The 26,814-nt window shown below is 27.1% G+C and overlaps 1 protein-coding gene across 3 annotated transcripts in view; it reads left to right on the top strand.

The window, feature by feature from the left end:
- LOC129964010 (G-protein coupled receptor dmsr-1-like) overlaps positions 1-26,814 on the top strand; it is a 90,701-nt gene that overhangs the window by 19,160 nt on the left and 44,727 nt on the right. For 2 of the 3 annotated variants that reach the window (XM_056078664.1, XM_056078663.1), the window contains exon 2: positions 15,147-15,223. The exons of the other annotated variant lie outside the window; for it this stretch is intronic. The gene's annotated coding sequence lies outside the window, so the exon portion shown is untranslated. The remainder of the gene's footprint in view (positions 1-15,146; positions 15,224-26,814) is intronic. 3 annotated transcript variants of the gene reach the window in all.

Below are 26,814 nucleotides of genomic sequence, written 5' to 3'. Positions count from 1 at the left end.
TTTGAACTATTAAATTAATAATTATTTTAAACTCGAATGAATATAAATCTGGTTGACAATCCTGTTCTATAAAACAGAATTAATGATTGCAACAGAATCAGAAAATACAAATAAGTAATCATTCTAAGTAATTAAACTCTCTCAAATATTTTGAGGACCGAATGAACAGATAAGTGTTTAATGGTTATTCAGATATTTGTATAGCATATACTTCCGAAAAAATTCTTTTTTTTTCAACCTAGAAATAACTGAGATCGATTTAGCAATCTTTCACTTCAATCGAAAGTTGTTTCCAATTCATTTTTCGTGTACCAAAAATGCTTACTGCATGCAATCATCAGTTGAAATGCATATTTACAGTAAATCACTTTTTACACGCTTCTCTTGTCAGCTCTAAAGTATTTCAATACATTTTAATCATGTATGACCGATTACTGAAAGTTAGGTTGCACGGAAGAATGGTTTCATCGTTTTTCTAGAAAGATCATAGCATTTTTTTTAAGTGGAAGAAAGGAATTGGATGAAATAAATATATGAATTCAAAGATCTACTAATTGGAATATGTATCACTTTTTGGACGTTAAGTTCTTTTTTATTTAAAAGAAAATCAAACATGAAAACTACGAAACAATAATACCTATATAATGAGAATTTTAATGGGATTTCCACTGCATACTCTAAAAGCATTGTAAAATTTTTAATTATTGTTTGATTTTATTCAATTAAAAAAAACTCTAAATGAAATAAATTAGCCCTTGTTTCAATTTTGCTAATTGTTTGTAATGTCTTCATTGAATGAATAATTTCATTTCAGAAGAGTTTCAAAATTTTGCTTCTCTAGCATTTCATGAATGCATTTTGCTCTGATAATGATTTTCTTCAAAATATCATCTCTTCAATAGCACACACCTTTATCAGAGTTACTCTTCGTGTTCTATCTTTTGGTGTTTTCGCCTTTTACTATGACTGATAATATTTTCAGCTGATAATTATAGTAATTTTAGCTATTTCAATTTTTTTTAAATTTATTCCTTTTGCTTGAGTGAACTTATATATGAAAAGTACAAGAAGTAATCAGAATACAAATTAATCAGAAATACAAATTAAAGAAATAATTAATCTGAATTCTGTATTTATGAAGATTGATAAATAATTATTATTAAAACATTTATTACTAATAAAACATTTTATAATGTCAAAAATCATAAAAAGACAAGTGTTCAAATTCTCAATTTTTTTTTGCAATAACTTGGATTATTGCAAATAGACTAAGAATTGTTTTTGACAGTAATTTACTTATTTTACTTTATAGCTTATGTGCTAAACTAATTCAGCATTGTTCAACTAATTTTTTTCCTTTTGAACCCAGATAAAAATTTAAGAGAACTAATTTTGATCATTCACGTCGAGATCTACACTTGATCCAATGTCGCTTAAAATGTATATCAAATCAGTCATAACATTCCAACCAAAATTGCCAATGGTATAACTGTACATAATTTATTTAAAAGAAAATGTTCTCTCTTTTTGTACTGGTATATCTTTGTTAATTAAGTTTATTTTGTTGATTGAAAAAATTTTTAACAACTTCAGAAAAAATGAAATTTTATAGATGTATACCAAGATAAAATCTCAAAGAGAATGGATTGGGAATTTTTATTTCATTATATTTTTATGAAAACTTGATAAAATAATTATAATTGTAATTATACTGAAAAAAACTACTTCTTCATGCTTCTGAAACGTCCATTGGAAACGACTATAGAGACACGCATAGTTCGTCTTTTACGAAAATAATGACATATATATCTGAAAAAAATTCCCAGAGGGATGAAAAATCTTTTTGACACACCACGCTTTTTGGTTGGGCCAAACACGCAACTGTCAAAAACTATCACCAGGTGAAGAATTTTTGCACACAGGTCATGAAAGATGGATCTTGTCTTGGGAAAAGTAAATAAAAGATAATAACTGAAAGTAACCACTTTAGCAGTTTTAAAATATCATGTCATCTTTGTATACTGAGAGAGCATGATCACTCTATCTTATCAACTTTTATGCATTGGAATTGATAAGCAGAATAAATTAACTAACATATTATCATCTTTTTGAGGTATTTGATGGTAAAGTTTACCTTAGACTTTAATCTGAAGTCCAGGAAAATACAACAAACAGCAAATTTACTTGAAATGTAGAAATATTAATTGTCTTCAAGCTACTACGTGAATATGAAGATGTTTTTTGGTTTTGAGCGAAAATCAAGAGAGAAACAACGCGATTTTTATACCCGGATGAATGAGCATGTATCCTAATCACTTAGTCACGGCGCTGCTTATAGTTAATAATTTCTAACGTTCATTCGAATCATGACCGGAATTTACAGGAAGCTTGTATAGTGCTAAAGTATTCATGAATTTCTTTATCATGTCTGTAGTATCTTTAATATCTATAATTTGGCAAAATAGTATCACTTTTATACAATAGTTGTTTCAAAGTTATTTTCTGTTAAATTGCCGATTGCATTCAGCAACCAAGCCAGAAGTTCAATTTTATGAATATTTTTAATTATATGAAGTAATTAGCAGTTTTCGAAAGAATTTGTTTAGAGAAACAAATCAGCACAAATTACTATAATTTTAGCTAATATTTAAAATAAACCGATAAACTTCTATAACTATTCTCGTAAAGATTTAACTGTAAATACAAGAATAGTTTTCTTGGTATGTTCCATCCCACTTCCTACAGGAGGCGGGGACATTTTACTTTCGCTATCTGAAATACTGAACATTCTACGCCCTTTTCCAATCTTTTCTTATCGTTGCCCGCGCCAATAAATAATAGTAGACTTTAACAGTAAAAACACACCATTCTAATTAACCTCAAGAGAAACAAAAATTTATCGTTAGATTTTGGCCATCCCAACCTTGCAGTGTGCTTAAAATTATTTATTTGATGCATGTTATACTTAAAAAAGACAATTTAGAACGATCAGCTGCTTACTTCATGCGCTGAAATAAATTAGCCACAGATCATTACACGGCATTCTTATTTTATTTGATAAAAAGCAATCATTTTCAGCTGCACATGAGTCCCTTAGAAAAGATTGGAAACATGTCGAAGAAAGTTTCCGAACTTAAACTATTGCCTAGATTGTTTGATATCGTATATTAATTATATTATATTAAAAAATATAATGTAAAACGATGTCTGTGCAGTTTTTGCAACAATTTTTAAATAAAGCCTTAAGCAGTTGCTGTTAGTAAAGTAATGTGTGCAATTAGATATTTTAAGAAAAGTCTAATTATTCTTAGGTGGTTCAAAAATAACAAAATATAATATAATATCCTAATTGAAAAATCATTTGCTACAATTCACTGGAATAATTATTTAAAAATATTTAAAAGAAAATTTTATGTTTTTTTTTCTTCTGTGTGACATAAAAATTGCTCAGTTCGGGCCATAATATATTGCCTAAACTAGATCGTTTAAAATAATTCAACCTTTTTTATAAAGACAAATTGCTTCGAAAACAATTATAATCATTAGTAGACCTTATTGAATGGAAGTAGAATAAGCCAAAGGAAACAAAAACATTAAAATGGAATTAAAATTGTTATATTTTGGCGCAAAAAGAACAAACACTTAAACTGTGTTTTATCGCAGGTGAGAAAACGAAACAGAAAAAAATAAACACATAGTGAAAATATTATGCTTGTTTCATACATTGTATTGTGTTTACAAATTTGAAAATTATTTTAACTTTAATTGTTCCTAAAAAAATTTATCTTTTTATTCTATTTGCAGCTTACAACACCAAAAACAACAACTTACTTAATAAAGTACATTTTTCGTAATGCTTGATTTTACTTATTATTCTGCGTTCTGTTCTGTAAAAATAATTGAAAGCTGAATAATACTAATAATTCCTTTGGCAAAAGAAAGATTATTCATTTTAAGAAATTAACGTAATTAAAAGACTTCTGAAATTAGTTTTCGACAAATCCATTTACTAATAAGTAAATTTCTTGAATTACTTAGTCATTTTATTATATTAAAATTTAACTAACTTAAAGGAAATTCATGAATAATGTTAACGATGATTATTATAGAATATTATAGATGGTTATTATAGAAAATCCTTGAAAGCCAATTAGTGATTTCATAAAATTGCTTTCCGAGAATATTATAAATCGAATAACTATGGTAGGCTTAAATTTTAATTTCGAAAAATATGACTAAAATTTCTGTTGGAAGACATTGCAAACTTTTACATACATTTCTCTTTTAAGATGTCACATATTACAAAACTCACTTGAAAAAGAATATTTCATTGACCTGTATTAATTAAAAGTTTTCAAAAACAGATTTCGAATTAGAGAAAAGATGAAAATTGTTGCTTATACATATATCTAAAACTATGATTGGAAGGTATTTAATGGTTTTTATTATAATTCAAAATTTGAAGGAAATATTTTAATTTTTACTAAGATTATTTTGTTGAGGACCATCATGAGAGCTGCAACGACTACGAAGGCAAAAGGCAGGATACAGATAACGTGAGAAACTATCTGAAATTATATCATTTCAAAAAAAATTGCAGACACAGCATCTCACCTTATTTAAAAATGTTTTGCATATCACTTAGTTTATTTTTGGATTATAGAATTTTACAGAAACTAATTTATATATTAAGTAAAAAACACCGCGAGTGATTTCAAAGTTTTATTTTTTTATTTTTGACAAAAAAAATTATGTTTTAAATGAAAGAAAGCCAGCTGAAAATTTATTACTGAATAAAACGTGTTTTTTCTTTGCAAATCTTAATCTTCGTGCATCAAAAATTATTTAAGTAAGATAAGATTTTTTTTTTCAGGTTAATAAATATTTTGTTATAAGCTTATCTCTAAGGTAAATATATCTTATATATAATATAAAATAATAATTATTATTTTATATTATATATAAGATATATTTTATATAATTATTATATTTTAAATTTATATATTTTATGTAATTACTTATATAAAACATAGTAAATATATAAAAGCTTATCTCTAAGGTATATATGTATATATTGAGCATTTGATCTATTATTGGTTGTGTTATTCAAAGCATAAATATGTAGTCATAAATTATCATAATAATCTTCGATACAATGCCAAATTAGGCGATTAAGTTCCATAATGTACATTATTTCTGCTTTTCTTGGCCCTTGCATATTTTAATATCCAAGAAAGAGAAAAAATACTTGGCTACATTCTTGCACCAGTAACTTTAATATGACCCCGCATCCAATGGCAATTTACTTCGAATGGGCGTTTCCATGTAAGCGCATTGAAGGTTAAAAATTAAATAAATTTAGTGCAAATTTTGGTGAGAAGGGACAAAATAGTTGTGGGAGATTTAAAACTTCACTTCTTGGAAATTAGTTTACAAGGCTTTTGAATATTTTTTACAATATTTTAATTTTTGCGTAGCTTCTTTGTAATATACAGTTTTTTACATATTCACATATTGCAAAATAAACAATGGTAAGTAATGACTTTCTTATTACAAGGTTTGCTAATCGGCTATTTATACTTGAAGAATTAATATTGGCATTGGAATATTCCTTTGATCTTTATTACAACTTGTTTTAAAATTTTCAGTTATATGCCATCAGAAAATAAATTATATAATCATTTCAAACATTAGATGTAAAAGTTAAAATTTTCACAATGTAAGTGTAAATCCTAAGGAGAAATTGTATTCTTGAATATAAACTTCCACATTCTTTATTTGTTATTCTGGTAGAAAGTGTGCATTTGGCAGTTTTCTTACGCCTTTCCGTACAAAACAAGATACTGTTGGATGAACCTGACGCAACAGTGATTGATGGCAATCTGAGTTTGCCCCATGATCTGAATTGCTAAAGAAGTTCAGGGTATAAAGGAAGAAAAATGCAATAGAGTTTCTGAGGATGGTATATCTGCTTCGGAATAATAAAACTATGGACAAATATCAATAAATAAATACAATTATTAAAAATATTAAAATTTTAAATTTTCCTGTATAAAAGAAATCAAACAAGAACTGTTTTTAACCCTTAATTAACAAAATAAGAGTTGAAAGTATTAATTTTATAAATTAACTTTATAAATAATTGACTTTTAAAATTTTCTAACATATTTTAATCATGCTATTATGATAAAAACATTTATTAATTTAATTTCTATCCGTTAGAGAAATTTCGGGATATTGACAATGAACAAAAATATTTTTACCATATTTTATTTTCACATCGATAATGAGCATGAGAACGTTTACTTATTAGTGTATAACATACTAAAAATGACGTTTATTTCAATTCTTGTATGAAGCACTCTTTTTTTTTATTTTAAGTAAATTGAGTCATATTTAAATTTTAAATAATTTAGTTTTGATATTACCAAAATTTCTTACCAAAATTTGCATTAAATTTGCTTAATTTTTAACTTTCAATGCGCTTACATGGAAATGAAAATTAAATTGTCACTGGATGCAGGATCATATTTGGATACTTTTTTGGATACTAAATATGCAAGGGTCACGAAAACATATCAGATGCTGCAGAATTATATATATATATACAGGGTGTTTATAAAGTCCCGAACCCATTTTGATGTTTAATAACTCATAAAATAATAAAGATAGATTTAAATTAATAACATAAATGGTTAAATAGACTCAAAAAGTTTCATGACCCTTGTCAATGAACTTCCACGTGTGCCTCCTTCGTCGCATGGAGAATATCAAGTCGATAGTCAATTTCACGCCAGGTAGCGACAAGCATGTCGGCATCCACAGAGCCATTTGCGCACATTATGGCGATTAACAATGCCAGAAACATGAAAGGATGCTTCATCGGAGAACATTATGCTCTTCAGAAAATCAGCAGCATCTTCTATCCTCCTTAGCATATCTGTTGCAAAGGCCATCCTCCTAGGCCTATCGTTCGGTTCCAAAACTTGAACAATTTGAACTTTGTATGCATGCAGTCTTAATTTTTTCTTAATAACCTTGTACACCGTCGAAATTGGGATATCCAATTATGTTGCCGCTGATCTCACAGATATTCTAGGATTGTGTAAAAATGTCTCTCTGACACGCTCAACATCAAAATCACTTGTGCAAGGACGTCTGGAACGTTTCTTATCTTCGATACTTCCAATTTCTAGAAAATTCTTTTTCCACCGCAAGATGCTGTTTTTGGATGGAGGATCTTTTTGGTAAATTCTTCTGAAATTTCTCTGTGCTTGCACTATCGATTTCATTTCTATGAACCACCATAAAATCTGTGCTTTCTCTTGTGGTGTATGCATTCTCCTTAATATCCGCTAGAATAAAACATCACATACAAAAGTACTACATAGAACAAACACATCAAAAGTAAACATAACATTGCAATAGTTGCCAAAAACAAAAGAGAGAAAAATGCAATTAATAATCAGACAATATTTAGAAAAGTACAGATATTTAGACTGGAAAATGAAATTATCTGAAATTAACCACACGTGCAGACGATATTTACAAAAGTAAAAATATTCAAACCCGAGAAGGAAAATATATGAGCTATTCCCTCAATAAATGCCATAAGTTTGTTTATATCTTTATTATTTTACGAGTTATTAAACATCAAAATGGGTCCGGGACTTTATAAACACCCTGTATATATATATATATATATATATATATATATATATATATATATATATATATATATATATATATATATATATATATATATATATATATTCTTCCAGAATGTAATTCGTAACACTCAGTAAAAAATATTTATTTTAGTGATAAGCTGATAACAAAATATTTATTAACCTGCAATAAAATTCTTATCTTACTTAAATACTTTTTGATGTGCGAAGATTAAGATTTGCAAAGAAAAAAACACATTTTATTCAGTAATAAATTTTCAGCTGGCTTTCTTTCATTTAAAACATAATTTTTTTTTGTCAAAAATAAAAAAATAAAAACTTTGAAATCACTCGTGGTGTTTTTTACTTAACATATAAATTAATTTTCTGTAAAATTTTATAATCCAAAAATAAACTGAGTGATATGCAAAATATTTTTAAACAAGGTGAGATAAATCTGTTAAAAAATATTAGTAATTATGCTTAAAATTAAAAATCGAGCAAAAAAACTGAAATAATCAAATTATGCTATTCAGTTATTTTAAACTTCTTATTTTAAAAAGAGAAAATATATAAATAAAAAATATTAGTACGTTCTAAACGTATAGCTTGTTTTATTAATGACATCATTTTTCTCAAGACTATACTTATGAGTAAAATATCAGTATAAAAATAGCTAAATATTTACATGAGCTCAAGGCTTAAAGACAGATGTTTTGCTCTTAAAGATATCTTCCTACTTGACTCACGGGTGACAAAAAAGTTATTTTAGTATTCTTAGAACTCTAAGTATTCGAGGTAGTCTTTCTCACTAAATCTTTTAAAAATAATACCTTATTTTTATCTTTTACAATTAAAGATAAGATTCCTATTATTTCTAAATGAATATTGTTGGTAATTATGGAATGAAAATTTCCAGGAAATTTGCATATTACTAGTTTCATGTGCGAGTACAATTACCTCTTGTGTTTTGTGTATGCACGTTCAATTGACATATATCTTAATTCTTAAAGAATAATGAAATATGTACAAAATTTGAAAATTATAAAAATAAAATCAATCAAAAAATTTTAAAAGTCTATTATTAAAAGACTATTTTATTTTAAAAATTATTTAGAAGCAAAAATGCTTATTAACTGAATGAGCTTATCTTTGTTGAAAGAAGAAGAGCAACTAGAATCTTCTATATCGTTTTACTCTTTTGCAATTTTTTAAATTTCTCTGCTTGAATTTCAGCGAATTTTTTTTTAATCGTGATAAAGGTAAAGTAATTCATTTTCCTCATTTCTGTTAAATGCTAAAATAAGTAATAGTGTTTACTTTCATGCTATTAAATTTATTCCAGAGATTGCAGTTGCTAGAATATATATTAGAGACATATATTTTTTAAAGTTCGGTCGTCCTGAGAAATTTTCAGAGGATTAATTCTTTTTAAAAATATAGATCGGTCATATAAATGTAATTTCTCATCAGGTTACTCGACAAGAAATTCAGCATTATGTGACATTGAAATTCTTCATATACTCTGTCAGTGCAAAATAATTTCTAAAATGGATTTAAAAATACCTTACGTAATGGATAAATGAATCAGCAGTAACAAGATCACATCTTGTTATATCAACAAAAACAGGCTTGAAATATTTTACTGAAATTTCAATTTATTTTTCCTTTCTCACTGTGAAGTTTATGTGCTCTTTAATTTCACATTTGCGATAGAAAAATGCTTCGATAAAATTTCGCTCAGTTCTTCGTTAAATTAATGCAATGGCATCTTGAACGCTCTTTTAATTCTAATTTAATTGAAACAAAACTGGCTGATTTTTTTAATTGTAGAAACATGCTTTTTTTTATTAAGATGTTTAAAGTAATTCTTCAGTACGTTCTGGAAAATTTATACTAGATGTAAAAAGAGGGGAAATGGTAGTAAAAAGTTTAATTTTTTTTTTTTTTCCATTTCCAAGATGAAGTTGGATTTGCAACTCCATAGTTTAAATTTAATTTCATAAGAAATTTGGTGAGCCTTTTTTGCTAAATTATCCTAGATGCATATGTTATCCCCATAAAAAGCAGTGTCTCTTAATTAAAATGCTACTATTTTATTCGAATTTTAACTTCTAAAATTTGTTATAAACGATTTTATCAATTGTATCAGAATTTCTCTTAAATGTTATAAAGTTTTTTGATATAACTTATTTTAAATAAAAAACTATCAATCCAAAAACAATCATTATGAAATTCTATTAAAATAATTATTTCCTGAATCAAACTAATAAAAGATACATTGCATTTAGAGAGCACTACTGCTGCTACAGCTAAAATACAAATGAACTTAAATCAAATAAAAATTAAATATTAAGTTTAATGCAAAAAGAATCCCCCCCCCAAAAAAAAACATGAAATCCGGCCTGAAGACTTTCTCAAGGCTCACTCTCAGGCAGGATTCAAACCGGAGATTTTTTCTGTGAGGGGTCTGACTTTCGTCCAAAAATATTGACCTCACGTGACTCAAAATCCCAAGAAATTGTGGTTTTGGTGATAAAATTAGCATCGCAGAAAAAGTATAGTTTTTATTAAACTCATCATAAATATTTTCTTTGTTTAAATAATAATTTATTGATATATTCAAGATTAATGTCAATGTACTTTACTCAAAAAGAAGGAAGAATTTTCATAGTAGTCATTTAACATCCAAAAGGTTACAGAACTACATATTTTTTTTTCATTATTTCAAAAATATGTTTGAACAATAAATTATGTATAATTCTAGGATACCGCAATAAATAAAAACATTTTAAATATTATAAAAATTTCAAATATTTTAATTTGAAATAAAAGTGACCAATATCGAGGGAAGGTTTTTAGAACCACATATATTCTAGAATATTTCATTTTCTTAGAATTAAAAAGACAGGATTAGTTCCATAACAAATGAATTGTATCTAAGAATGGAAAATGTTAAAATGGGATAAATAATTTAAATACAAAAAAAAGATTTTAATTTTATGTACGTAAGATTTTTAGATAAAAATTAATATGGTTAAATATGACTTATCAGCTGTATCTATCGATTTATTGTTTTCTTTAGATAATCTATTGGCCAACTGTTCTTTCAGCTTTCCACCATTCGATCGCGAGAGGAGTAGGAGGGGGGGGGGCTCTCAGTAGTTAGGGTGTTTATCTAAGAAACATCATGTGGAGCTGTCTCCTAATCAAGCCTCAGTGTTGGTTCCAATAGAAGTCTATTGCATAACCTAGTTTTGTAACTTGGTTAACAATTTGGAAAACTAATAGAATGCATGCTAATGAATAATAATATCCAGCCAACCACACCTATGGGATATCGTTTTTGGAACAGGATGTCTTTGGAAGAATCATAACGCATCCTTTACTCGGAATTAATTTCATAGTTTTAGATACTTGTTTAATCTCATAGCTTATTTTATTTATATCCGCCACTTAACTTAAAAAATGAAAGCAATTGATGTGGCTGACGACAAAAATGCCAGAAAACTGAAACTTTTTTTTATATTAGAATGTAAAATCATCAATTATTTTTCATGTGGGAAACATTAAAAGGGCCTTGTAGTGCAAGAATATTTATATGAAATGGCCATAGGTCGTTGTTTCAAAGGGCAGATCAAACAGGAGGTGGGGTTGTAATTCCCCAACATTTTCATTCTTGAAATAACATTTCCCACATTTGTTCTCAATTACTTTCGGCTGTTTTGTAAAATTCAAAATATTTACTTTTCTGGCGATATATCAGGTCTTCTTCTTCATCAAATTATTTACAACTCAAGACATTAAACCTATGGTTTGTATAAATGATAAATTTCATTCTCATGTCAATTTAATATATATTTATTTATTTATATAAGAAACAAATGAAAAAAATATATATAAACGTTACGCGATATTTTATGCATAAATAAAATGTTGAATATATACCTCTATAGCAGAAAGAATATAGCAGAAAAACTATTATTATACTAAAACAGGTACCCTTAATGAAATAGTTTTACTTACAATACAGTGTCTCAAGCAAAATCGTTTTGCGTCTGTGACAGACAGGATGCAAATATTTCAAAATAGATTAAAACCACAAAGCATACTTTAAGAATAATAAGCCATAGAAAAGTATTATGACATATCCATTTCAAATGACGAATTAAATGAAATGTTTGGATGAAATTTATAATAGACATTTCTATAATATAACACAAAGGCGAGTGTTGAAAAAACAAATTAAAGAAAAAAATATTCTTCAGATAAAGTCGTTCATTAGCGTTCAATAATTAAGAAGAAATTTTTATAGAGTAATTTTAAAAGTATGCAACAAACTTCAAAAATTACCCTGTATTACAAGAAAAAAACTTTTACATTTGAACATCGGATTGCACAAGAAAAGAGTTTCGCTTCAAATGGCTTTTTACCAATGAATTTAGTAAAAGAAGCAGATGTACCAGATAAAATGTACAACACTTTAACTTACAGATGATAAAGTTTGCAAGTCATAATTAAAAGACAAATTGATAAGTAGCACGATCTACACTTACGTACACAGGTAACACTGCTTATAATGCAATTTTGCACGATGTTCTAGTATATTATACGGTATTCAACGTTATTATACAACATTGCGAATACTGATTAATATCATATAATATTTAAGAGCATTTGTGTGCAACTAGGATAATAGTTGCATGAATTATAAATCTCTAAATTATATGCAATTCCCTTTTAAAGCTTATTATAAGTGCTCCGATCGTTTCCTTATATACTGGATCATTCCTGAGGGGCACTTTAAATTTCAGGCTGAGAAACTTGTAATATGGTGGTTGGTTATCGCCTCCCTAGTAGGTTCAGAAATGGTACAATGCCGGCTATCCTTTACCAAAGTCGAGACGTGACTCCTGTGGGAGAAGTTTTAGAGAGTTTTGAGGGCCACGAAGTGATGGCCTTTAGTACTCAAAAATTTTCCCTGAATTTTCTGGCACGACATTTCGATCTCTGAAAATCTGTATGTACCTCTGGGCGAATCGGATTAGTCGCTTATGAGTATATTGCATCCAAATTTTCATTGTATTTATCAGGGTACGTACAGCATGTAACGTTACTTTTCAGTGTCTGTACTTATCTACTGCACTAATTGTATATGATATATTTGTTTATTTTAATTAATTTACTAGTAAAGAACACCTTGTAGTAATCATATTCAGGTTTTGTTAGAAAAGTATAACCTCTTGTTATCCGCTCTTATTACCTCATGTTCCGGTATAATAATACTTTTTCCTATATACATGGCAGGCTCTGAATATTTAAAAGGGAATGGCTGATACAAGTGAATTCAAATGTAAGACTTTCATTTCCATTAAATCCAAGTTTCTATTTAAAAATTCTTGTATGCAAAATTTAAGAAAAATATTAGCTAATTCACCTTTATTTCCAAAAATTTAAATGTAATGATTATCGAAATTTCACTTTCTGAATATTAATTATTAATTTCTTAGATTTTTTCTTTAAGACTGCCTTTTATGTTTCTTGCTGCATTTAAAGGATCTTCTTTAGAAGTAATAAAATTTTTAGAATGGTATGCTTGTGTTCGAAATGAATATCAACGTACAAATATGTTATTTATTATTTTTAATCTCATAATTATTTATTTACTATTATCAAGCAAATTTATTTCTCAATCGACTAATTATTTTAGTTCAGTAAAACTGAGAATATGGTAAAAAGGGAAAAGATATTATTTATTAATTTATTTATTGAATATGGACTTATTTCACTTTTTACTTCACTGAATATCAGTAAATTTTCTACCCTGAATATTAAAATATTAGAAATTTATGGGTTACCATTATTCACTCTTGTTTGACGCCATTATTAACTGACATCCTTTTAAAATGTGTAATTTATGTTTCTGTTTACGTTAAAGCTGTTAAAATAGTAGAAGAGAGCTAAATTCTATATTATTGAGTTCAAAATGATGTGTTATCAACTTTCGATGTATGCACTTGTATCGTTTTAAATTGTAATTTAAGTGTCAATCTAATGTCATCGTATTTATATTAATTCATTTCGAAATTAGTGACCGTGTTTTGTTCTATTCTAACTGGTTTAAAATTTTAAATGTATATTCTCAGAAATATTGTATATATATATTCTCACTTTAATTATTCGTAATAATGACACAGGAAAGTGAAATGGTGAAAACTTTCAAGTAGACTAAAATTATTATCTTTAGCGGGAAAAAAGTTAATTCGATTATTGAATACTTCAAAAAACAATTTTCAAACATATAGGTTTAGTATAGCTTAATTTAATGTAATCATATATTAGCATCATGTTTTAATGCAACATTGAGGATATTTTGGAATGGACTTCTTAATTTTGAACCATGGACAGATGATGAGAAAGGTACCTGAACCGATACATCCTTTTCAAAATTTCCTTTGTACATAAATAGGATTCATCATAGGACATTTTCAAAGAAGCCTCTTGTAATTTCAGGATAATCCCTAAAGTTAAAATATGTTCGTTTGTTTTTTAATTTTATTCCGTGTATAAGTTTTAGTTAAATTATTTGAAGGATTTTTTAAAGTTTTTATGGACATTTTAAATTAATAATCTTACTGATAATTAGAAGGCTGAACTGAAATTAACGTCATTTTAATATATATATATTTATATTTTTAAACAATGTGAAATTTATTTTTGTGCAATAATATTTTCGAAAAATATCAAAATTTATAGTTTTTTTTAAAAAAATTTAGTTTAATTTTTAATTAATTAAAATTATTTTTTATCAGTTCGTAAAAAATCGCTGTGAGGTACACCTTTGCAAACTCCGCAGTATATATGTGTCACATTTGCTTGCTTAAGTTCAAATGGTCTGATTTGTAGTAGACCAACACGCACACATACATACACAAAAATACAGCTACGCGTTCATTTTTATTACTTCTTAAAACATATTTGAATGTTATAATAAAATATGAAAGAATTTTTAATTAATTAGCTTTTTTAAAACGTTCATGCTTCTAGACAAACGTTTCAAAATCAGGAATTCTTTTGATTAATTCTCAGATAATAAATTCCAGATTTCTTTTGTAAAAATGCATCACTTTGCAAAAATTAATGATGCAGAAACTGTTTTAAAGCATAAATAAAGAGGATTTATTCTACCTCGTAGTTTATCATATATTTCTAATACGATTAAAGCTTAGAATATTATTAATGAATTCCCTCGGTAATACTGAAAGGGTACCTTAAATTGGTTTGATTCAGTATGTGTTAAGTTCTTGGGTTTAAATTTAAATTTAATTAGATCAAGCAAGTTTGCATAATATGTTTTTTTTTTCAATTTCTAATTCGCGAAACCTGCTTTTTATGTATTTATCTTTCTTATTTTTATCATGCAATAAATAAATTCGAATATAAATATATTTATACTAATGCTTTTTTATTTATTTCAAGGTCCCTCCTTAGGTAGAAGAACAATAGAATCCAAATAAAATCTTGTTCCATTAGATTGAAATATTCATATGCAAAAGGTAAGATAATTTTCATTACAAAGGAAAACGCCTTCAAAAATTTTTAAAATTTATTTTTGAAACAACTAATTATAAATTTAATAATTACTTAAATAAAATTTTCCCGAAAAAGAAAAAATTACATTCGAAGAGAAGAAATCCCATTATCAAAGAAATCACATTTTATTAAAGAAATTACATTCGAAAAGAAAAAATTATATTTTATCAAAAAAATCACATTTTATCAGAGAAATCATATTTTATTAAAAAAATCACACTTTATTAAAGAAATCAAATTTTATCAAAGAAATCACATTTTATCAGAGAAATCACACTTTATCAAAGAAATCACATTTTATCAGAGAAATCACATTTTATTAAAGGAATCGCATCATATTAAAGAAATCGCATTCATCATTACGTAATATTTTCAATACTAAAATATGTTAATTGTTCAATACTTTTTAGATATTCTCATCAATATGTGATTTCTATAATTCTGTAAATTAGTTTTTAAATGTTATTGGTCTTGTGGATTTCCTTCAGCGAAAATTTTCATTTGATCTCAGCATTTATTTCGAAACTAATTTATAGTTTTATTGACTGTTGCTGAAAAATAACCTTTAGATAATTATTTCAAACAATATAAAAACGCTGTTTCACACAGCTACCTACTTGTAAAGCAAATGTTATGTAAGATGTTATTTAAAGAACACTTTTATATGTGCATCAATAGCTGATAATGTTTTTGAGTGAAATGAAGAATAGTTTAAAAGTGAAAAGTATTCATATGGAACTTCAAATGTAATTACACTTTTGAATTCTCTGACATACCAAATTTAAATATGTCATGCCTCATCTAGAAATTTCTGTCATTTTTTTTATGTCTTAAATTTTGATAGTACTGAGGAAAAGGTACTCGGTTATATTGCAGATTAGAATTTTAACTGTGTTAATAATTTGAATAAAAAGATAAACTGTCATTTATTATTTCGAAATATTTAAATTTTTCAAATTACATATATACATTTTTGTTTTGTAAAAAAGAGGAAACAAATATTAAATGGGGATATCCAAGGTGTATAACTGAACACGTAACTGGAGACATGAATTTTCTCACGCGGCCTGAGACATGGAGTCAAAATGACTTTAGTATAATTTTCTTTTTTCTCTTTTGTAAACAGAACTAGAAATAACACATTCTCGAAATCATGTAGTTACCAAAAATATTAATAATAAAAACTTTATAATATTAAGTGTTGGAAAGATGTTGCAAGAAAAACCTTAACAACTTTTAATGAGTATTTATTTCCTTTAGATTTTACGGAATTACACTAATATTAATAATTGTTAGAATTAAACAAAAAAATAAAGAATTCAATATTTTAAATTATTATTTTTAAGAATATTTCTTTGTTATTTTTGTATGATTCATATTAAAAGCAGTTTCAGAGACATGGAGTCAATAACATCATAAATAACAACATAAACTTTTAAAAAATAGTAACTCGATTATATGCACGTATTCAAACCTAGACTTTTGCCAACGTACTGCTGAAAGAACAACTCATAGGTACTGAGGAGGTGATTATATTTAAAGACAAAATACCACGTGATTATCAAAGCTAATGAACAACGCGGAGTCATTTTGACTCCCGTCTCCAGTTTGGGGTTATGTTACTGATTATCATAATCTGGCAATGGGCATTAAGTTAAAGTTCCAAAAAAATTTTTAAGTGTTATTTCTACGTAATATGCAACTTTATTGTTAATGTATTTATTCTTAATGACGAAAATTTAAAACTACTTTAAGTAACTAAGAATGTTTTGAGCATGCTATTTCCCAACTATTCTTCATGAAAAAGTTAATGATATGTTAAATCGATAATTCCTGTTTACGAATGTCTTAAATATTTATATCTACGTCATCAATAACCATAGATAGAATGTGTTTCATGGAAACTGTCACCACCATCTTCACACACTGCGTATTATCCATTTTTCACATGTTAATTACACCATAATTCTCAATCTCTTTCAATAATTACCCTTTATTGGTATATTGATTATATTGTATTTCATTAAATACGAATTTTCGAAGTACAGTCTGTAATAAAAACAGTGCAATAAAATCTAACTCAGTTTATTCTAATAACTGTACGTTTCATGGCCCTTTTTTACGACACTAGAATCTGAAACCTTGAGATGGAAAGAGAACAATAAAATTTCAATAATAATTGGCGGCTGAAAAGCTATCAAATTTGAAGACCCGTGAAAGATAGTAATTGTGTAAGAACAGGACATGGTGTCTTACTGCAGCTTCCATAAGGCCCGGAAATCACTCAGTGTTGCTATGCTTTCTCTCAACTTTAATTACTGCTATCTATTTAGTTTTCTTGTTGCACTTAGTTTAGTTTTAAGCCAGATAATATACTGCTGTCCCTTGAGATAGAAAATCTAACAGTCTTTTAAGGCAGTTTTGATTTACAATGCAGTAACGTTTCCCTTAGAAAGCATTTGGTGATAGAACAGAGTCTTTAAGAAAGTGAGTAAAGAAAATCTGTTTTCTCTTGTTTCATTTTGATTATTTTCTTAAATATGTGCTTCATAAAATCTGTCTTTCGAATAGATTTCTTTCCCTAAAAAATAATTTCTGGTATTGTAGATTTGTTTTCTAAGCCCTTCTTTTTAATTTAATTTATTGCATTTTTAAAGATTAAATTTTTTACTAATTTTTTTACGTTTACTGATGTGCTAGAATAGTTAATTTAAATAATTAAATTAATTTAAAATATTAATAATACATTTAAAATTTAAAAACCTTAAAAGTAGGAAATAAAATAATAAAAAGATATCATGTTTTTTTAAAAAAATACTAAATCGAAGACTTCTTATTTTTATAACTTACATGGAGGAAAGGGAAGGGAAGAAGGTGAGAAAAAAGAAATTATGCAGTGGATAAAAAGCTATATTTGAATTAATACTTTATATGCTACTATGAGTTTAATAATCAGTAAATACATCTAATATCGGTGGCCCAGCTTGTACAGCCATTGGTTAATTCGTGATACAGTTCTTTTAATTGCATTGATAATACAAAATTAAATTCAATTTATTAATTTCTTTACTTTAAAGTACAGTTTTAAGAAATTCTCATAATTTTGAAAATAAGTGAACTACAAAATAATTCAACTACTTTCTTATTATTAAAATTGCTTCTCTTCCACTCTTTATTAAAATATTTAGACGATCTTAATTTAGCAATCTTCTTCTATAATCAAAATAAGTTCTCGTTATGAATATATCAGTATGCTTTTTTTTTGTTATCTATTTACCAGACAACACCAGAAAACACGAGAGATATTGAAAGTTGTTTATTTACCATCAATGAACATAAAAGGGAACCAGAAGAATGAAGAACTTAAAGAATATTTAGTTTTTTGATTAACAGTACTGCAAGTGATGTTAAATTGCTTGGATTTTAATACCATAATCCTTCCTTGTGTAGCAGTTCCATTGAAAGAAAGATATTGGCATTAAAAAAAATTTACTAGCTAATACTTAAAGATTTTTTTTTATAATTCATTTATTATTTGCTTTCTGTATTGCAGACATTGTTGTATTTGGTGAAATTAAATTTCTACTGATTTTGTCACATTCTAAAATCGGGTTTTTCATTTCCGTTCGGGCAAAAAAAAAAAAAAAAAAGAATTATTTCAAATATTTTAAAACTATTATTCATTGTGCAATTTGAATCGATATGGATAAAAAAGTTTCGCTTTCTTGTAGCCAGTTCTAAAAGCAGAGTGTCGTAATATGAATTTGCTTTTATGTATTAACAGTTCTTTGTGCATGCAAAAGTGTTTCTGCGACTCATAAAATCGGTTTTCAATCAAAAACTCGACTTTTTAAAAATTATTAACAACATTTATTTTTTCTTCCTTGTCCTTTTTTAGGATATATGAACATAAATATTATTTTTGGCTTAATAATTTTAGGCGTTAAAAGAACTTTCATTTAGGAATGTTTTCAGGATTTTTTAAAAATAAACTGTAGTTGATTCAGACGAAGCTACATCTAGGTGAAAGGAAAATGCACCAACAAGGTACACTCAACTACCTACCACCAAAGCCTTTTTTTTTTTTTTTTTTTTTTTGCAAGGGGAAGTATCATTGATATCAATGTCTTAATGTTATATTATGCCTTACCGTCATTAATATATTTTAGTGTTAGAAAGTAATAAGTCATGTGTGCCCAAAACCGTATTAATACATCTCCCCATCCTACAAATCACAAATTCAAATCTTTTTGTAATAGATTAATTTGTTGATATATTAATCCATTTATTCTATTTCAAATTCCCATGATTCATTTTCTGCGTACTTAATAAAGCCTTTTTTGCACTTCACTTAATTATGCCATTCATTTAGGGTCACTATTAGTACAATTTTTGGAAAGATTACATTTTAGCAAAATAAAACTCTAAATGAACAATTAAGAAGAATTTTGGAATGTGTTGTTTTAAATAAATTTTGATTATTTATTTATATATTAATTGATCTTCGTCAAATAATCAATAATTTTATTTAAAGAACACTTCAAACATTCCGTTATCTATTTTCACTGTTCGTAACTTAATTGGGTGAATATTATATACCAAGTCAAATAAACAATTTAACGAGAGTATTGTAATGCACTATATTCATTTTAAAATAAATATAAATATTTAAAAAATATTTAAATAGAAAGAGCAATTGTGGAAATAAAATTGCTTAAATTAGTAAAATTTGAAATATAATTGTTTAAATTAGTGATCTACCTCTAAACTACAATATAAAAGTTCTGGATTTGTGCCCAAATGAAAGAGTTGCATTTCAATCTTTAGGACATCGACAAAAATTCACAACAAGCTTGTAACAAATGCCGTTTTACAGCGATCTCTTCAACTTATAATTATGACATTTATCGAAATTTGGTATGAATCGTGTTAAATTTGCATAGCAGAAATTTCAATTCATTTTAGAGAAACAAACGTCATGAAAATTTCTTTAATTCTCATCATTATATGTTAGCTTATGTTTAAAACTTTGCTCCCTAGTCTTTTCAAATGAGATAACGAATTAAAGTCACCCTTGAGCTTAAATTCGGATTATTTAAAGCTTCAAAGTTTTTTTTTTTATTTGAGCAAAGGTTTTATCCTAAATAATCTTATTCTGACATGAGTTTTAATCTCCATCTATTACATTGCTGAAATGTGATTATTCATTTTTTTTCTGTTACATCTGCTGCTGTTAAAAAGTCCAAATATTTAATCCCTTGTTCCATTTAATCCTTTAATCTTCAACTTCAAGAAGTAATCATCTGACATTTCTCTGAAATATTTCTCATTATTGGTTATCCAGTTATAAAATCTGTCCGATTAATTTAATATTAATTTCAAAAGAGAATAACCAGAAATTTGATTTATTTCTGGTTAATTATATTTTGCACTAACAGTTGATGTAAACTATTTATAAAATACATTTTGGTACCATTGATACATTTTTAGTAGCATTTTTATTGCAGAAGAACAGTACAATAAAACGTTCTATATTGAATCATTCTCCAAATATTCTACTTGTAAATATCATCAAATTAGATTGGAAAAACTTGCTATATCCCATATTCTCATGATATGGTTTTAGTCAAATGTTTTCTTCTAAACATATTTAAACAAACTTGAAATACTTGAAAGAATATAATATCAGACCTTAAGCTTACAGTGTTTGTAACAATTTTCATGCTATTTGACTTTTCAGATATTTCTAAACATTACATTATCCGGTTGAAGAATTGAAGCTGTCGAAATTTGTAAATTTTGAAATTAATTCAGTGCTATATATATGCCAATGATAGAAATATATATTTCATAGATATGAAGACATATTAACACACTTTCCGCGAAATATATATTTATACTTTAAACGAATAGAAATTGCAACTATCATTTATTTATTCATCGTTTCCAAATTTAATAACCTCAGTAAAAATTATAATTTTCAGCTTCAGCTTTTCTAGTATTAAAAATTTAGAAAATGTCATCAAACAAATTACAATGAAATTCTGTGAATTGCACATATTTATACGAACGCACCAGAAATGTAATCGTTGCTGTTTGAGATATATTCGGTGCTCAAACAGGGTGCTTTGCATTTTGAAATGTAGAGCCAGCTTAGTTAATCTCATCGTGCACCATATATTTCCTTGAAATGAATATATTCATTTCTCTTGATTCCACCCCTTCATGCAATGGTAGATAAATAATGCAATTTCGAGCTTCCTGCTAAATGTGAGAGCATTCCATCTTTGCACCTCTTTTAGACATTGTTAAGTAAAATCTGCGTATTACTTCCTAGCAGAATTCATACAAATTATTAGCATTTGCAGAAAGATTTAAATCGGTATTCTTATGACGCAGTTTTGCTGGCAATTTCAGAATTTCAAAAGAAAATTTGCATTTTAAGACTGAAGTTTCATTTATATGTATGTTTCAGCTTCTTAATAAAATGCTTTAGTAAGAGTTGCGACTCAATTTTAGAGGAATATATATCATTATTTCCTTGAATCGGGAGAGTAAAAATGCTTAATTATCTATAACTGCATGGAAAGTCCCTCTGGAGGGCACCTCAGATATGGAAATGAGTAGTTTCCACTGTGGTGGTAGATTCACGTCATCCTAGTGGATATACAAATGATATGGGGTTGGCTATCCCCTTAACGAAGACTGGATGCAGCTCTTAGAGTAGGGTTGTACCATGACCTATGATGATCCTTAAGATTTAAACATACTTTCCGCCTATGCTGTCGTAATTTGTCGATCATTTAATTTTTTCAATGCCATTGGATGGAGGGGGGGGGGGGCATCCATTTACCGCAAGTAAAGAACTAGAGTGGGAAAAAAATCAAATGTTTTTCTCCCTTTGTGAATCAGAAAATATGAAATATTCTTTTATTTTGAAACAATTATGTTATATTCTTTATCTTTTACTCTTTTTATGCAGTGATAAATATGATTAGTACTCAACACTAAAATTTGAGACAACAATCTTTCCTCTAATCTCTCATTCTCTATATATCCTGTGTACAGTTTTGTTCTTTCTTTTTTATGTCACAACATACGTTTGAATATTTTGATCTCTTAGTAAAAAAATGAAACATTAAAAGCTTTTTTTGATGTTTATATTAATATTTCTCAGAAATTAAAAACTATTCCCTTTCCTTCTTATTTAAGGACACATCCATTGTGCCACTAATCTGATAATATTTCTCTCTATGTTAAACACAATTGTTTATGAATGTAAATATTCTGCAGATAGAATTGCTCATTTTTCATACTTTATCACAGGATGAGTGCTGAATATAGGAATGATCAACTTTACAATCGATCTGAAAAAATCATTTGTTTTAATCTTCTGGTGGCTCAAATTAAAAGATAATAATTCATTTCATTAAAAAGGAGATCTTCAAGGGTGTAATTTCAATACAAAGTGCCTTCATCTTGAATAAAATGCGAGTTTAACTCTTAAAAACTGTTTGAAACGATACTCTTCCCTGTCACGACACTAAAACTCGTGAAATCAAGGCATTTAATAAAATTAATTTCCACCACTAGCATAACAAAATCATACTTTTATAGAATTTTTAATAATGTTCCTTTTCTAGAAGGTCTGTATACATGCTTTTACAACAACTTTGGCACCCATCATTAACTTACATCAAAAGTACTAATTTCATATTCCACCGTTAAATAATTTTTGTAAACAGATTATTGATGAAAACGACATATCATTAAATTCGACATAGATTACCAAAGCTTTCTTCAACCACTAAATGTCTCTAATATTCTGGCATTTAAAATTGCTTAATTTGATCTCTTCATTTTTTAATACTTTCCTGTTAAATCCCAGTCACTGATTTCTATTATTATTGAACTACTACACATCATAGTTCTTGCAGGCTTGATAATGGTTACATAATTAACAATGTGACAGATTTACTCATAAGCATGTACCATAAAAGCAATCTGAATATTTACAATTCAAAATAACTTTAAAGAAACTTGTCATTTGAAAAGAGCACCAATTAAAATTAAGAAAAGACGGATAATTGACATATCTTTCCACCAACATTTTCCTTACATTGTAATTTATCCTCTAATACCATAAGATGGATATTAACATAATAGTGGATTGCAAAGATTTTGTAGCCTTCTTAACATTCAGCAAGGAAATTCTCCTTCGCATTTTCAGATGGATAAGTGAGAAATTCCCAACTGCACGCCTTGAAAGACGTCAATGGGTGGTTAATGTTCTGAATTAAGCATTCCCTTGAGAGCTTTGTCAAACAGGGACTCAATAGCAAAGTTAATTATAATGCAATTTAACGGTGAATCTTAGAAAGGACTAGCATTACTGTGAATTTATTCTTCAACAGTTTCCATTTGCATTACTTTGGAAAGTTTATGCAAGTTGAATAAATAAAAGTTTTGGTACAAAACAGGAATTTTGTAGTTGGAAATGTCTGACAGAGAGTTTATTGTTCCATGAATATATTATGAATATCTTTATTGCTGAGCAATGTGAATATGTTATACTTGTTAAAAATAAATATGTATCGCATTGAAAACTGAGCTAAAGAAATCATTATGGAACTGAAAGTCTTTATTTATTAACAAATGATAATAGTAAGACTTCTCTCATAAAGAAAATAACAGTTGTAGAAGAAAAGGAAATATTTCAAAGGAAAAAATTGGGTTATCAAATCTGGGTCAACTTTCCATGATACAGGAAGGTACATCTGAATTCAAAGCTTAATTAATAATGATTAAACTAAAATTAATTAAGGACACATGGTCTAATTCAGTTTACATCTTTTTGTAACATTCAACACTTTTATTTATATTTTATTTGAAATTCGTTTTCTCAGTTTCTTTTTATTAATTTTATTATTTTCTATTCAATGAAAAAGATACATTGAAATGATAATTACTTTTTAGTTCTCAGATATTTAAAAAAAATCATAATCAATCAAAATATTATATATTTACCCAAAAATAAATATAACAGAAAATTTTACACTTCCCCTGAAAATTTATGAAATTTTATTTAAGTTTTAGATAAATATATTAGGATATAAAGCATACTAAATCGCACTGTGGATTTTAAAATGTACTAATCTCATTTAATTAATTGAATAAGTTTAAAAATCAAATAACCTAGTAGTTTCTGATATAAATGAGTGTAAAATAATCAACTATTTAAACTTTTAACTCAACTAATGAGTTTTTGAAATATGAAAATTCTTCATTTACCACTTTTGATGCAACGTAATGCTCATTTATTGATGGGGCTCATTGTATTGTAATTGGGTTAAGTACCGACAGAAGTATCTGGACAATCATGCCTCATCTCCAAGTTTTGGCACTACAAAAGAGAGAGGAGGTTTAGTAACGATATCAGATTTAACATATATATATATATATATATATATATATATATATATATATATATATATATATATATATATATATATATATATATATATATATATATATATATATATATATGCATTAAGTTAACAACCTATTAGATATTTCATTAAATAATTCATTCTGTTAAGTAAATATATTATATTATCACTATATAAGCATACAAAACTATCCATGTTGTAGAGACAAAAATAGCCCTATATATATATATGTTCGCATTGACGTCACTCACACTTGTGACCATATTGTCCTATCAAACAGAGCTTTTTAACGAAGTCCCACAAGTGGTTTGCGTGAGTACAATAATGGTTCCATTTGGCCAAGTACATGTACAGAGAAATTAAAGACACTATCTATTAAGCCTCTAGCAAGAGTACATGTATCGCTACAAGTCAACAAGACCACAGTGTTGTTTTATTAGACTTTATTCCTCTCATGCTTTTAACCTCTTATACACGCTACAGGAAGCACTTCACTGGCGAATAAATTACTTTACCTCATTCGTAATCCTATAGTGGGCTTCTTACAGTGAACGGTATAGTATGAATTGGTATTTTTCATAGTTTAATTATATAGTCCAATTTATTAATTTTCTGATTTCTGACGTAAATAATAGTATTTTTTTTGTTAATTATAAGTCTGGAAAGTGAAGGTTTTGCGGTAGATGGTATAGGTTGAATAAAAATATAGTAGTTTATTGATTTTAACTCCATTATTAAAGTGGGAGGGTAAGTTTTTAGTAAAAATGGAAAAAGGAACTAGCGAAAATAGAAAAAAAACATGTTATATTATTTAATATGAGCCGAATGTCTTTCACTTATGCACTTTTTAACTAATTGTTTTTACAAGGATATGCTTATATATAATTTTTTTAATAGTTTATCTTACTTAGTTGTATTGTTTATCATTTATTGTTTCAGAGGAGAAGCTATTCATTAGCTCAGAAAATGTAGATTTCTTCTCTGAATAAACATATCTTTTTCTGAAGTTAAATATTTTTAAAGCAGATATTTGATGGTCAGTAATGATTTGAAGTGTTTGTATTATTTGTGAAAACGCCACTAGCATTTACATGTTTATATCTTTATTTAAAGTATTTACGAAATATTCACTGTTGCAATAAATTGTCATAACATATAAAATTAACTTAGGATTTCTGAATATATCTTTTAACGAATTTTTTTATTTTCCCTTCCATTCGTTTTTGGCTTAGTGCTGCCAATTTTTATAATAAAATTATTGAGGTTTAAAGCTATCATGTATATTATTCATTTCATCTTAAATATACTAAAATTCATTTACTTTATTCTAAAATTGAAATTGATTATCATTTACAGTGTCAATAATTTCAAATAAATTGATAAGCACATTTCGATTTTAATTTCAAAACTAAATTACATTTTAAAATTTTTGTAAAAGGTTAAGATGCGTAATGTTTATCCAAATAAATATAAGCAGCTTATTATAATAAATATATTCTTATTATAAAAAATATATCATAATATATTATTAAACTTTTAACTTGCGCACTTTGTAATAAACAAGTATTTTATATCTTAAGTTACAAATTACATCATTTCACTAACTTTAAAATAAATCGACTAAATCTAATAATATTATTTACAATAGATCTTTATACTGAATTTTTAGCGAATTGAATATTAGTGAAAAAACTTTATTTTTTGTGTTTTAAAATATAAAGAATAATTTCAAATTTCATTGACAAGAAGAAAGTCAAAAACGAGGAAGGGAGAAGAATAAATTTCTCCCCAATGAAATCCTAAACAGTCCAGAATATGTTCAGCAGAGGCCTGATGCTGGCAGCATTTCGGGCAAAATGGGTAAAATTTTTCACCCTGAGAAAAGAAAAGACATTTAAGGTGGCCACTGGCAAGGTGCGACAGGCAAGTGTTGGTTTTTCTATCACAAGGAATATTTAAGGACTGCCCCGGCTTATTGGCCCTATACCAATCATGAGTAGGGGGGACCATCCAATTCTTCTTATTTAGGAATTTCGCCTGAGAGAACAGTTCTAAGTGTGTGAGCTCAGCAGAAGATGAAGTCGCTAGGCTGCTTCCTTTCTTTG

This window comes from Argiope bruennichi, chromosome 3, assembly GCF_947563725.1.
Source record: "Argiope bruennichi chromosome 3, qqArgBrue1.1, whole genome shotgun sequence".
Taxonomy (NCBI): domain Eukaryota; kingdom Metazoa; phylum Arthropoda; class Arachnida; order Araneae; family Araneidae; genus Argiope; species Argiope bruennichi.
Note: the sequence above shows the minus strand (reverse complement) of the source record. Positions and strands in the feature narration are given on the sequence as shown.